Genomic DNA, 14,170 nt, shown 5'->3' with positions numbered 1-14,170 from the left:
TTTCTGTTGGACAATGACTGACCTGCTGTGCCTTTTCAGCATTTATTGTTCGTATTTCTCATTCCCATCATTCACAGCTTCACTTTTAACCTCAAATATGACAAAGGAACAGTAGGCAGGAACTTCCTGCCTAGTTTCACTTGACTTTCACGTACAGAAACTGACCCTGACAGGAAATTCATGCTTGCAACTTACCTGTTACAATAGGTTACATTTGCAGTGTGAGAAATAAAGAATCTATCCAGATGGACATTGAGTGTTTACCGCATCAAAACAAATAATCGCTAGTTGTTTTGCAGGGATTATACGGTGGTGCAGCGGTAGAGTTGCTGCCTTACACTGCCAGAGACCCAGGATCGATCCTGACAATGGGTGCTGACTATACGGAGTTTGTACATTCTCCCCATGACCTGCATGGGTTTTCTCTGGGAGCTCGGGCTTCCTCTCACACTCCAAAGACATACAGGTTTGTAGGTTAATAGGTTTGGTAAAATTGTAAATTGTCCCTAGTATGTGTAGGATAGTATTAGTGTGGGGATTGCTGGTTGATGCAGACTCGTTGGGCCGAAGGGCCTGTTTTGGCATTGTATCTCTAAACTAAACTAAAAAAGTATTTATTAAAGCCTTGTGTTTGAAGAGATTGTAATGCTCCCTTAATAACAACAACTACTTACTCAAGCATCAAAACAAACTCAAAATTGTTATGTAACTACATGAACCAGAATTTAGTATATATAGATAATAGACAATAGACAATAGGTGCAGGAGTAGGCCATTCGACCCTTCGAGCCAGCACCGCCATTCAATGTGATCATGGCTGATCATTCTCAATCAGTACTCTGTTCCTGCCTTCTCCCCATACCCCCTGACTCCGCTATCCTTAAGAGCTCTATCTAGCTTTCTCTTGAATGCATTCAGAGAATTGGCCTCCACTGCCTTCTGAGGCAGAGAATTCCACAGATTCACAACTCTCTGACTGAAAAAGTTTTTCCTCATCTCAGTTCTAAATGGCCTACCCCTTATTCCTAAACTGTGGCCCCATGTTCTGGACTCCCCCAACATTGGGAACATGTTTTCTGCCTCTAACGTGTCCAACCCCTTAATAATCTTATACGTTTCGATAAGATCTCCTCTCATCCTTCTAAATTCCAGTGTATACAAGCCTAGTCGCTCCAGTCTTTTAACATATGACAGTCCCGCCATTCCGGGAATTAACCTAGTAAACCTACGCTGCACGCCCTCAATAGTAATATCCTTCCTCAAATTTGGAGACCAAAACTGCACACAGTACTCCAGGTGCGGCTCACTAGGGCCCCGTACAACTGCAAAAGGACCTCTTTGCTCCTAAACTCAACTCCTCTTGTTATGAAAGCCAACATTCCATTGGCTTTCTTCACTGCCTGCTGTACCTGCATGCTTCCTTTCAGTGACTGATGCACTAGGACACCCAGATCTTGTTGTACGTCCCCTTTTCCTAACTTGACACCATTCAGATAATACTCTGCCTTCCTATTCTTACCACCAAAGTGGATAACCTCACATATATTCTTGCTATTGAGGGCGTGCAGCGTAGGTTTACTATGTTAATTCCCGGAATGGCGGGACTGTCATATGTTGAAAGACTGGAGCGACTAGGCTTGTATACATTGGAATTTAGAAGGATGAGAGGGGATCTTATCGAAACGTATAAGATTATTAAGGGGTTGGACGCGTTAGAGGCAGGAAACATGTTCCCAATGTTGGGGGAGTCCAGAACAAGGGGCCACAGTTTAAGAATAAGGGGTAGGCCATTTAGAACTGAGATGAGAAAAAACATTTTCAGTCCGAGAGTTCTGAATCTGTGGAATTCTCTGTCTCAGAAGACAGTGGAGGCCAATTCTCTGAATGCATTCGAGAGAGAGCTAGATAGAGCTCTTAAGGATAGTGGAGTCAGGGGGTATGGGGAGAAGGCAGGAACGGGGTACTGATTGAGAATGATCAGCCATGATCACATTGAATGGCGGTGCTGGCTCGAAGGGCCGAATGGCCTCCTCCTGCACCTATTGCCTATTGTCTATTGTCTATATATCCTCCTAAATTTAGTTTCCCAAGGAGTCAAATTCTCTGAGCTTTATAATAAAACTCCCAGTAGTTAACTCAACATCATGAGTACGTGCTCTAAGTAAAATTTGCATTCTTGTCCTGTTGTGCACAATACTAATGTTCCTCTTGCTGCACCAATTATATCGAGACCTTGAATTTAATTAAATGCCAGTCGATCCTTTATTTTCCCAAGTGATACATGCAAACAATAACCAAAGGTAATATCTGTCTCAAAATTAAATTCCCCTTTGCTGTAGATGCTTCAGAATAGTTTTGGATCAGTACTGCATTCATTGTAGAAATAACCTCTTTAATAAAGATCTGTAGGATATCTGGCCTACTTTGCCCTGATCCTATTGATGAGCTGTGCATAGACTGAAGTAACAGGTGTTAGATAATATTCCTTCATGCTCTGTGTAAAAGCTGCCATGGCTTTTATGGGTTGATAGCAAGTGTCACAAATTGTTCATTAATGGAGCTTGGCATTAATAGATTTTAAACTGTGCTTCTCATAATAAGTACCATAACACTCTGTTGCCAATTATATACATTTTCACTGACAACCTACGCTCAGTCTGCCTTGGCCTATGCGATCTCCCGGTTGCCAATCATTTTAACTCCCTTTCCCATTCTCATACTGACCTTGCTGACCTGGGCTTCCTCCACTGTCAGAGTGAGGCCATACGCAACACCTCATATTTTCCTTGAGCAGTTTACAGCACAGTGGTATGAATATTGATTTCTCTAATTTCAAATAACCTTTGCATTACCTCTCTCCCCGTCCCTGCCTCAACCTTGTCGGCCTACTAGATTTGCTGTTTGTATCTCTTTGTTATCATCTCCTTCACAGCCAACAATGGGCCATTGTGGGCTCTTTGGCTGTCAGTGCCGGCTCTGATGTGTTCTGTACCTTTTCATACTTCTAGTTTCCCTTGCCCCTGACTCTCAGTCTGAAGAAGGGTCTTGAGCCAATTGTCTCTAATGGAAATTGTGCCTAATGTGTGTGGAGGATAGTGTTAGTGTGCGGGGATTGCTGGTTGGCGCGGACTTGGTGGGCTGAAGGCCTTGATTCCATGCTGTATCTTTAAACTAAACTAAACTAAAAAGAACTAAAAAGTCTCTGCCAGTGTTGTTCTGAAATGGCATCCTGTGTTTTTATGCTCAAACATATGGAAGGGGAATCAAACTCAGAATCTGCTAACTGGTGAGCATGCTCTGTCCAATCACTGCCAATATGCTCCCAGCTCAGGTGGTTCCCGATGACATGCTTCTGTCAAACTGAGATACCAGTCATACCTGTACCAAATCCAACAGATATAAACCTTCCATTTTATTGATCAAACTGTTTCATTCACATTGTTTCATACTCTGTGTGCCATGACTCCTGCCAGAGATACAGAGATACAGTGTGGAAACAGGCCCTTTGGCCCACTGAGTCCTGTTTCCTCCCACATCCCAAACAGGTGCAGGTTTGTAGGTTAATTGGCTTTGGTAAAATTGTCCCTAGTGTGGTGGATAGTGTTACTGTACGGGTTGATCGCTAGTTGGCGCGGACATGATGGTCCGAAGGGGTTGTTTTCGCGCTGTATCTCTAAAGTCTGTATTAAAGTTTAAAGTCTAAACCAGCAGGCTCTTGAACACTACGCAACACTAACCTATGAGCTAAGGACTTGTTTTCACTGATATTGGGATTATGAAATTATTGAATTTTTGTTTATTATATATTATCGATGTGTATTGTGTTTACAACCCTATTATGTTGCTTCATATATGTTTCTCTAAAGTCTAACGTCTATAGTCTACAGTCGGGTCCCTTCTTCAGATTGATATCTTCAGATTAAAATCTAGGGAACAGACTTTAAAGGTTCCTATTTTTACCTTCAAATTCCTCTTTGGCTTCACACGAACCACATGCTCTCTCTATCCAAATGTCCACCTCTGCTCTGTACTTCCCAAATGTTAATCATGGTCACATCACGTTCCCTTCACTTCATAGTTTCTTTTTAAAATTCTCAAACTTTTATGAAATACCTTGGCATTATCTCTTCCATTCTGTGTCTTAATCTTGTTGAAATTAATCAGTAGTTTGTTGTTGAGCTCGTCTGCGCTCAAGTCATTGACAGCAGGATGTCCAATCTTGGAATTGACTGGACTACTGGTTCAGTCGAGAGTATCAAGGGTGATTAATTGTCATGTACACCACGACCAAAACAATGAATTTCTTACTTGCTGCAGCTTTGGGGCACATTAAATATAACAACACAACAAATAAATATACAATAAATTGTCTGTCATACCAGATAAACCAGATCCTGATAGCGCAAGCCAAAGTATATAGTGCAACTTTAGTCCGACTGGGAGAGGCAGCCAAGGCAAATGATGAATTCACTGAATGGAGGACAATATTCGTCCATCAAAAGTCAATCATGCAAACCATATAAAGTTCACACTCATAGAGATTTAGAAGAGGAAGATTTCCCAGTGTAATCCCATTCGACACCAGGGGATCTGAACACAGTAATGGATCTGTCATTCTGGTCAATGCAGACTTACAGCAGGTCAGTATAAATCCAGGAAATCTCTGACTTGGAGGTAGCTGAATAGTGGCAATCCTTGTTGGACTCACCACTACAGCCAGCCAGTTTGAAGTCAATAAAAGTATGAATTCGTGACAGGGGAAATAAAGTTTACAAGGCCATTGTTTTCTGCACTGAAAACCTGAAAAATAAGGTGACCAGTCCTTGCAGTACAATATCCCAATCAATTGTTGCAGGCTCAGAGAGAATAAATCAAACTCTGGGCTTTCCTTCAGTTTACTGTGAGAACTTAACACCACAGCCAGGCCTCCGACAATCACATTATCCATAGAAATTACTTAGTGTTGTCAGTTCATCTGTGGGGAGAGGAAGGAGGTGACCTATATTGTTACTGGTGCCACTCCTCGTAGTCACAGGTTCCAAGGAAGCCCCTATTCAGGGCATCTGATTATTGTTCATTGTAGGTGCAGTAGCAGTGCATGGCATCGGGAACAATAATCTCCCGGAAACCTAATGGGGAAAGAGTTTGAACTGTAGAGCGAGCATGCGTAGCAGCAGCGATGGTTAAGCGGAGATATTGTGAAGAATTTGCTGCCTGATGTCATACTCTACACAAAGGAGACAAGAGTCCAGAACTGTTTCATGATGCCATGCCAAGGAACGTGTGGAATCAGTGCAAGCTTACTGAGAGTTTGAAGATTAATGCATGTTCTCTCTGTGCTTTCCGCCCCACCCCCACAAAAACTGTCTGATTGTTTGCTCCTATGCGATGTATAAGATCACCATTAAGCAAATGCTTGCAATATGGAGAGCGCCAGTTGAAAACTTCTGTTTAAAGCTTCAAACATCTCCAGTATGATTTGATTTAAACCACAAAACGCCCAATTAATATGTACATCCTAAAAACGTCTTGTCTCCTCCCTCAACACCCAAACTTCCATACAATGCTATACAAACAGTTACGTTTAGACATATAGCATGGAAACCGGCCCTTCAGCCCACCGTCCACACTGATCACCAAACACCCGCTCACCTGCTCACACTGGTTCTATGTTATCCCACTTTCTCATCCACTCCCTAAAGGTTAGGGGCAATTTGATGGATGCCATAGAACCTACAGACCCGCACGTCTTTGAAATGTAGGAGGAAAGCAGAGCACCCAAAGGAAACCCAAGCAGTCACAGGTAGAAACGTGCAAACCTCACACAGACAGCACCCAAGGTCAGGATTGAACCCAGGTCTCTGTGAGGCAGCAACTCTACCAGCTGTGCCACTGTGCTGAAACATGCAGAGATTTTTTACTTCAACATTCTACTTCAGGGTGATGTACAGACCTTGTATTAAAATTCCCCACTGCATGCGAAAACTATGAGATAGCTCTTTTTAAAAAGTCTTGCAATAACTATCGATGTTTGTGCAAAAATAACCATTTCTGATTAGCTTAACTTTTGATTCCAAAAAAAAAATAATTGAAGTGTTTGTGAATTTGTGTTTAGGAGGGAACCCGAGAACAAAACAAAAACTATGCGGTTAGAAGGAAAACAGGTCTCCATTTAGAAGGATAGCAAATTGCTCCTCAGTTTCCCAACCGGAGATTCAATCAGAAGTATTTTATTCAGTTGAGAATTGCACTACACTATGTCGGTAAAAGTCTGCACTGACATAGCAATCAGGCTTCCTGAGGGGTCAGGCTTCAATACATTTAGCCAAGCCATCAGGGGAGATGGGATGGGAAGGAGAGCGGAATTATCTTGGAGTAAAAGCTGCCGTTGCTTCGATCAAACAATGATTGGTATTAACAGCATCGACATCTGTATCCAGGCTGGTCCAGACAGCTAAACCAATGATACGAGGTTTGGGGAAGGAAAAAAAAATCACGCTAGTGCTTTTCGTGATTTGGAAAAAACTCTAAGCTTAGTTGACTTTACTTTGGTTTGGTTTGGTTTGGTTTGGTTTGATTCTGTTTAGTTTAGTTTGGTTTAGAGATACAGTGTGAAACAGGCTCTTCAGCCCACCGAGGCTACGCCGGCCAACGAATGCCCATACGCTAGTTCTAGATTTTATTTTTTAGATTTAGAGATACAGCGCGGAAACAGACCCTTCGGCCCACCGAGTCCGCGCCGCCCAGCGATCCCCGCACATTAGCACTATCCTACACACACTAGGGACAATTTTTACATATTACCCAGTCAATTAACCTACACACCTGTACGTCTTTGGAGTGTGGGAGGAAACCGAAGATCTCGGAGAAAACCCACGCAGGTCACGGGGAGAACGTACAAACTCCGTACAGACGGCGCCCGTAGTCAGGATCGAACCTGAGTCTCCGGCGCTGCATTCGCTGTAAGGCAGCATCTCTACCGCTGCGCCACCGTGCCGCCCTACACACTAGGGACAATTTTACAGAAACCAATTAATCGACAGACCTGCACATCTTTGGAATGTGGGAGGAAACCGGAGCGCCCGGAGAAAACCCACGTGGTCACAGGGAGAACGTTTAAACTCCATACAGAGGTCAGAACTGGCCTCACATTGACTCTTTATACTTTAGAGATACTGCATGGAAACAAGTCCTTTGGCCCACCGACTCCGAGCCAACCAGCGATCACCCCGTACACCAGCACAATCCTACACACAAGGGACAATTTACAATTTACAAAAGCCAGTTAACCTACCGGGTGCTCCGGTATCCTCCCACATCCCAAAGACTTCGGTATGTGTGAGGAAACCGGAGCACCCGAAGAAAACACACACGGTCACAGGGAGAATGTACAAACACCATACAAACAGCACCCGTAGACAGGATTGAACTCGTGTCTCTGGCGCTGTAAGGCAGCAACTCTACCGCTGTGCCACTCTGCCACCTCTTTAAAAGTATATAGTTAATTTTAAAGGTCAATCATCGTGATAAAATCAGAAACACGGCAGTCAGTTTATAGACAATAGACAATAGACAATAGGTGCAGGAGTAGGCCATTCGGTCCTTCGAGCCAGCACCACCATTCAATGTGATTATGGCTGATCATTCTCAATCAGTACCCCGTTCCTGCCTTCTCCCCATACCCCCTGACTCCGCTATCCTTAAGAGCTCTATCTAGTTCTCTCTTGAATGCATTCAGAGACTTGGCCTCCACTGCCTTCTGAGGCAGTGAATTCCACAGATTTACAACTCTCTGACTGAAAATGTTTTTCCTCATCTCCGTTCTAAATGGCCTACCCTTTATTCTTAAACTGTGGCCCCTGGTTCTGGACGCCCCCAACATTGGAAACATGTTTCCTGCCTCTAATGTGTCCAACCCCTTAATAGTCTTATATGTTTCAATAAGATCCTTCTAAATTCCAGTGTATATAAGGCTAGCCGCTTCAGTCTTTCAATGCATAGAAAGCTCCCATAAAGTAGCAATTTGATGATGACTGGATCATCTGTTTTAGTGATGTCCGTAGAATATTGTAGTTCTCAGGAGCTGAGTATCATTTGTTCGCTCCGACATGGTGCTTCAAGTAAACACAATCTCTATTATTGACTGTAGGCTTTCCACTGAACTGTGAGCATGATACAAATGATGTTACAAGAGATAACCGTGTGAAACACTTTCTTCAGGTAGTAGTAATTCATCAACCTAAAAGGTAGCCTTTTCTGAGCAGCCAACATACATCACACCATTCCCTCTTTAAAAAGGAAGGAATGAATAATGCTGTACAAACTGATAAACTATACCAAGTAAAGCCTTATATGCACTGATATTTTAACACGGACCACTTGTAAACTTTCATATTCAATATATTCAATATACAGACACAAAACGCTGGAGTTACTCAATGGGTTAGGCAGCAAATGAACGTTGATTTCTCAAATGTCAAGTAACTCCTGTATTCCTTCCCCCCACCCCCTCTCTCCCCCCCTCCCCCACCATAGTCGTACTACTAGTTCCACTGTATTCCTCTCGTTCGCACATCTTCCCCAGCCAACAATGGGCCATTATGGACTCCACTCTTCCTGAGGTCATCTGTCGCTGGCCCTGTTTTGTTCTGAACTTCTCCATCTTTCAGTCTGAAGAAGGAAAACGACCCAAAATGTCACCTCTTCCTTTTCTCCAGAGATGCTGCCTGACCCGCTGTTAATCCAGCATTTTGTGTCTATCTTCTGTATATACCAGCGTCTGCAGTTCTTTCGTACACATTATGTTTAAACGTCTATACACAATAAAACTCATAGAATCACATAATACACACTGGGGTACTGATTGAGAGTGATCAGCCATGATCGCATTGAATGGCGGTGCTGGCTCGAAGGGCTGAATGGCCTACTCCTGCACCTATTGTCTATTATCTATAACAAGGAGGCCATTTGGCCCAATAGGTCTTATCAACATGATCATTGTTGTTCATCCACTCAGGGTACCTGTTCCCTCCTTCTCCCCATTTTCTTTGGCATTTAGAAACATATTTACCTCTTTTTCAAACATATTTAATGATCTAGCCTCCACTGCCATTCTCAAACATGCCATTATGTTATCCCCAATCCTATCAGCTTTAATTCGGCCCATTAACCTTTTACCAAAACCTTCTGAAAGTTTGAATATTTTTTCCTTATTTATTCTACTAGTTACTGCAAAAATCTACTCCGGTAGATTTTGTTAAGCATGATTGCCCCTTCTGACTTTGCTGATGTTATCCAATTCCCTTAATGCTTTCCAAATGTAAAAGAAAACTGCTGGAAAAACTCAGTGGGTCAGGCAGCATCTGTGGAATAAAATGCTTTCCAAGTGTTCTGATTTTGTGTTTATTGTAATTGATTTTGGCACTTTGTTCAGTGTTGAAGTTAGGTTTACTGGACTGCAATTCCCTGTTTTTTATCCCTTCCTCCTTTTGAGTCGGGACCCTTCTTCGGTGTTGCTATCAAAAGAGAAACAAGGATCTGCAGATGCTGGTTTACAAAAAAAAGACACAGGATGATGGAGTAACTCAGCTGGTCAGGCAACATCTTTGGAAAACTTGGGTAGGTGACGTTTCGGGTCAGGACCCATCTTCAGACTGATACAGTCTAAACCCAAAACGTCGCCTATCCATGTTCTACAGAAATGCTGCCTGAGCTGCCAAGTTATTCAAGCACTCTGTGTCATTTGTTTGTTGCCGCCAAAGTTTTTTTACTAACAAAGAAATCTACTAATTGAATCATTCAATCAATCTATAATTGAAAAAAGCAACTCAAGCCAAATGACAAAAGATGCATTTTAATAAAAGAACGTTATTACTGTATATGAATTTTTTAAATGAATCAATTCTTACGAAGTTCCACGTGGGTGGATATAGTTACTTATTTCAAAGCAGCAAAGTACTTCAATAATGTGTGATTATTTTTCATGGAAGACCAAAGTATCCATTCATTCATGCTATGGTGTAATGAGAATTTCTGGCCCTTTGATCCAGAGGAACCTTTTTCTCTGTTAATGTCATCAAGATATGACTTAGGTTGTGGCTTATCTCTGCTCCATACCTTAAAGGTTACTGATTAGTTATTTGTTTCTTTTAAACTGTGCATTTTCTTGGCCAAAGGTGTCGTTCGTCCTTGCGATAGATTCAGGTAGTGCCCTCTCAGCACTTGTAAACAGGCATGCACAAGTCTAGAATAAAGAGATGCTAAACAAATATTCAGTACCATCGCTTGTTGAAAAAAGATATAGTCCAATCAACATGCCTAATGACAAATCGACTGCCAACTTGACCTGAGTTTTCAAAGAGGTTATTCAACTCACTCTTTGGCCGCTGAATAGTGAGTTTAAGGGCAATCTCCCACAGACCATTTATGGTAAAGCCCCAAGACTTGTGACTGTGAGGAGCTGCATTAAATTCAGTAATACCAAGAGCAATATTAATGTCTATATCTTTATTCATCTATCCGCTCATTTACAATAAATCAAGGGCTCCTCATTTCATTCGATTCATCTTTGTTTTATGAATCTATTAAAAATATAAAACCTGCTAATTACTGCTGGTGAGAATATATTACGGGAGGCGCATGGGGAAGGAAGGAGGTAGGAATTTCAGCTTTAAGCTGATTAATATTTCAGAAGGAAGTCTTCCTAATTGTGAAGAACCAGCCCCACCTATAGTTTTAAAAACTCCCTGGTTTCCAGATACTAATACTTTAGTCTTTACCAGAGATACAGCATGGAAACAGTCCCTTTGGCCCACTGAGTCTGTGCCGACCAACTAGCACTATCCGACACGCTAGGGACATTGTACACTTTACAGAAGTCAATTAACCTGCAAACCTGTAGACTTTAGACTTAACAGATACAGAGCAGATACAGGCCCACCGAGTCAATGCCGACCAGCGATCACCCCATACACTAATATTATCGAACACATTAGGGACAATTTACAATTTTATCAAAGCCAATTAACCTACAAATCTGTATGCCTTTGAATGTGAGAGGAAACCGGAGCATCCAGAGAAATCCCACGCAGTCACAGGGAGAACGTATAAACTCCGTTCAGACAGCACCCGTGGTCAGGATCAAACCCAGGTTTCTGGTGATGTAAGGCAGGAACTCTACCACTGTGCCATTGTTCTGTGCCGCCCAGTTCTGTATGCTATCCTATCAAATAGGGGGGGGGGGGGGAGGAGGTGAGGGTGCTGCACCAATGCAGGAGAGGTTTGGGCCTAAAGGGTCCACTTGGTCTAGTCACTTGTTAAAACTCCCTCTTTTGACCAGGATTTTAGTCACTCTGTTATTATATTGTTTTTTTGGTCATCTACCAGTTTTTCTTATGCTCTCAAGTGAAGTATTGTCGCTATTCTCTCTAAATATGATTATTTCTATTGTTAAAGATTGATAAGTAGAAGGAGTGGAAAGGATCTGTGTGTTACATGTACAAATGGATCGATTGTAATCGTGTATTGCCTTTCTGCTGACTGGTTAGCACGTAACAAAAGCTTTTCACTGTACCTCGGTGCACATGACAATAAACTAAACTAAACTGAGTGAAAAAGTTGAAAGATGGCATAACCTTTAGATGTTTAATGAATATAAATAATAGAAAAAGTGCTTAGGCTATAATCATTAGTTATTATAAACATAGGCAATTCAGTTGCAAGATTAGTTCTATTCCAGGGTACAGGTATTAAGTTGGTCAGTGCATGATTGTTCTTTACCTTGAACTTAGATAAGATTTGTATTCCTCCCTCAGAAGAGTTCAGAAGTTTAATCTTTCAGTTGTCGTGGGATCTCCTTCCTTGTTTTCACGTGTTCTGCAATAGCTGCACTGTGGCAGTGGAACGAGCCGACAGCATGGTGCTGTGCTGCCAAGACACCATCTTCCAGGACTGCCATCTTAGACAATAGACAATAGACAATAGGTGCAGGAGTAAGCCATTCGGCCCTTCGAGCCAGCACCGCCATTCAATGTGATCATGGCTGATCATTCTCAATCAGTACCCCGTTCCTCCCTTTTTCCCCATACCCCCTGACTCCGCTATCCTTAAGAGCTCTATCTAGCTCTCTCTTGAATGCATTCAGAATTGGCCTCCACTGCCTTCTGAGGCAGTGAATTCCACAGATTTACAACTCTCTAACTGAAAAAGTTTTTCCTCATCTCCGTTCTAAATGGCCTACCCCTTATTCTTAAACTGTGGCCTTCATCGATCTTCATCGATCCTGTGCTGCCAGGACACCAGGCCTTCAAGTGAGTAAATAAAAAATTGTGTATCACTTTGGGCCAGGATTAGACTTCCCAGAGACTTAGATCATATCATATATATATATATATATATACAGCGCGGAAACAGGCCTTTTCGGCCCACCAAGTCCGCACCGCCCAGCGATCCCCGCACACTAACACTATTAACACTATCCTACACACACTAGGGACAATTTTTACATTTACCCAGTCAATTAACCTACATACCTGTACGTCTTTGGAGTGTGGGAGGAAACCGAAGATCTCGGAGAAAACCCACGCAGGTCACGGGGAGAACGTACAAGCTCCGTACAGATGGCGCCCATAGTCAGGATCGAACCTGAGTCTCCGGCGCTGCATTCGCTGTAAGGCAGCAACTCTACCGATGTTGCAAGATGGCGCCAGAATGTGGCAACTCTCTAGATGTTGTTCCAGAAGAGCATCTATTGAACTAATGCGTGTATCTATTGTACAAATGAGTGGTATGATTTGACAGAAAAGCATGCAGAACAAGCATTTCACTGTATCTCTGTGCACGTGACAATGAATAAACTAACTAACTAACAAAGATTATTTTCTCTCTCACCTATTCCCTTCACCTCAAAACAAATTGAAATTGGATTTATGTCTATTTATAGTTAAAGACAGACAATCAATGAACAGAAGCAGTAACTCACTATGAGAATTCATTATTTTGAGATGATAATATCCCATAAAAATGCAAATGTTATAAATTTACAAAATGGGACAACACATTGTTTGGATGTACCTTTACACCTATTATTCTGAACATGTCGAACATCCAATCAAGGCCATGCCATCATGGGCAGGTTCTCATGTCAGCCCCCATTGGAAATATAACTCATTATTACAGGAGTCTGATACCAAGAAAATTATCACGTCATCAACAACTTTCACCATCAACCATAGTTAGCTTAGTCACTGCAGTATTATATATATGTATGTGTGTGTGTGTGTGTGTGTGTGTGTGTGTGTGTGTGTGTGTGTGTGTGTGTGTGTGTGTGTGTGTGTGTGTGTGTGTGTGTGTGTGTGTGTGTGTGTGTGTGTGTGTGAGTGTGTGTGTGTGTGTGTGTGTGTGTGTGTGTGTGTGTTTGTGTGTGTGTGTGTGTGTGTGAGTATATAGGAAGGATGTGCAGATTCTGGTTTACACCGAAGATAGGCACAAAATGCTGGAGTAACTCAGCAGGACAGGCAACATCTCTGGATAGAGGAATGGGTGATGTTTCGGGTCAAGACCGTCAGAAGAAGGGTCTCAATCCAAAGCGTCACTCATTCCTTCTGTCCAGAGATGCTCCCTCTCCCGCTATATATATACATATGCACCTGTATTTGGGTGTGTGCATGTGTGTCTGTGTATGTGTGTGTATATATACATATTCATGTATATATATGTATGTATACATATATACATATACACTTATGCATATACATACATCTGCATATATGCATATACTTACACAGGCACATATACATGTATGCATATACATGCATAGACACATATATATGTATGTGTGTATATATATATATTAAATACACACACATTTTGTGAGCAATTATATTAGTAAATATACACACAGTCACACACACATACACACCCACACACACATACACACATACACACATAAACACACATACAAATACACACACACACACACACACATACACACACACACACACACACACACACACACACACACACACACACACACACATACATATATTTTATGTATATCAATATATATACATTTATATATATATATATATATTTATATACATAAAATAAAATGAGTAAAATCAGAGTAAAATTAAGTGGAATTTGATAGGTAATCATGTGATGAAAATTATCC

This window comes from Rhinoraja longicauda, chromosome 22 (genome assembly GCF_053455715.1).
Source record: "Rhinoraja longicauda isolate Sanriku21f chromosome 22, sRhiLon1.1, whole genome shotgun sequence".
Lineage (NCBI taxonomy): Eukaryota > Metazoa > Chordata > Chondrichthyes > Rajiformes > Arhynchobatidae > Rhinoraja > Rhinoraja longicauda.
The sequence above is the reverse complement of the archived record's forward strand: the minus strand, read 5'-3'. Positions refer to the sequence as shown.